This window comes from Drosophila willistoni, assembly GCF_018902025.1.
Source record: "Drosophila willistoni isolate 14030-0811.24 chromosome 2L unlocalized genomic scaffold, UCI_dwil_1.1 Seg168, whole genome shotgun sequence".
In the NCBI taxonomy this organism is placed as follows: domain Eukaryota; kingdom Metazoa; phylum Arthropoda; class Insecta; order Diptera; family Drosophilidae; genus Drosophila; species Drosophila willistoni.
In genome coordinates this window covers 1,687,152-1,689,006 of record NW_025814047.1, presented here as the reverse complement: position 1 = coordinate 1,689,006, position 1,855 = coordinate 1,687,152, and positions in this window count along the sequence as shown.

The following is a 1,855-nucleotide window of genomic DNA, read 5'->3' as shown; positions in this document are numbered from 1 at the left end:
TCTTCAAATAATTAAGTGAATCAAAATGAAATATGATCTTGAAGTTATCTAAGTAGTTTTAATGTTTAATGTTTGTTTCGTGTGATGTAGCTTTGTTTATGTGCGCTTTGTTTCATGTTTTTTGCAATTGGAATCCCAAATTTTTGTGTTTCGTGGAGTAAAAGTAAGGTCTTATTTGTCAATGTGTAATCCACTTTTTTCAGGGAACTTACAAGAATGCTGGCTTGTATTTTTCCAATTTCTATCAAAATTTAAAACTTTTTAGACTAAACTAAAGAGTTTTAGTTAAAGTTAATTTATTTTGGATCGTCTATTATCTATTTAGTGCATCGTAATTATAATACTAAAATAAAATGACTTATTGAACGATTAAAAAAGCCTAAAAGTATGCAATTTGGTCAAATTTTACATATTGCTACGAGTAACAAGAAATAAATGGTCAAAGAAAAATTTCAAAAATTCTTACAAACCTGTGAAATTTCAATACGTTAGCATTGCAATTATAGTTTATGCCAAAATTTTCGACATCTGAACCAGTGTGCTATATAAGTTTCAATTATATAACATATTTGAATGTTTAATTAATACGAATTGGTCCAGCTTAATATAATATTCTTTGACTTATTTTAAATTTATAGATGATTATCTCCAATTTAGGCTCCAAACGCTCTGGAAATATTTTTACATTTTAAATTGCTTTTTATTTTTTTTCGTTTATATTTATTGGCATTTATTTGCAGTTTATTTGAAAGGGACAGTTAGTAAATTACAATTTGAAAAAAATAAGAGATGAAACAAAGTTTTAAATTGTTGGTAAAAAGTGACAATTAAATTTTAAAGGTGTGAATTTGTTATTTGTGTTATTTCTGGTAATGCAATATTTATTTTTGTGAAGTGACAATTCACGGATTCTTGTTGAGATTTCAGCATTATTTTGGTCGGATAAGCATCTGAACAGATTTGAGAGAATAACACCACCACCAGCTCATACTTGAACAATAGATAACAGCACGATCAATATATTTCGCGTTGAGCATACTAAAAATAATAGGAAATAAAAAAATATGACAATTCTTGATTCCTCTAATTTGATTACTTACATCGCGCCACAATCTTTATGCCACCAGGCCCCGTATCTTCCAGCACAGCTGTAGTCCTTGTATTGATCGTTATCCTGATCAAAAGTCGAGAATGATTGGTTCAGGTAGTTTTCCATAGCATTTGCAGCATTTCCTTTAAACTCTCCCAATGACTCCAATTTATATTTCGTATTTTCGTTACCAATTCTAAAATTATCATAGCTAGCGAATAGAAAACTCTCATTGAAATTTCCCAGATGCACGTACAGTTCAAATTTTTTGGAACTGGTGATGCGATGCAAATTTTCTAGACCAATGAAGAATTCCCCATCTAAATCACCAAAACCATTCTGATACTCAGTCCAAGTTTTGTTAAAGTCTACACTACCATCAAATCGTTTATGAATCACTATCCATCCACCGCCTTCTATATCTGCATTGCAAACAACAGAAATTGGATCATATCCGAGAATTTCCATTCTGTGAATTCCCGACGAGAGGCCTTTGCAATCGGCTTTTGGTTTTGTTTCGTGGTTTAAATCCCTAATTCCAATAATATAATACATTTCTCTAACACGATTTTCATCTAATTCCAACTCGCGATCATTTTGTTTCTCTTTCGTGTTTTCTATTTGGGAATGTATTTTCGTTTCTATTTCAATTTGGTTATTTCTGTCCTCTCTTTCGTTATTCTTATCTATCAAGAAAATTGAACACATTTTATTTCTAAAACTATTTTGTTTAGCAAGTTCTAGTTGTTTGTCTATTTTACGTTG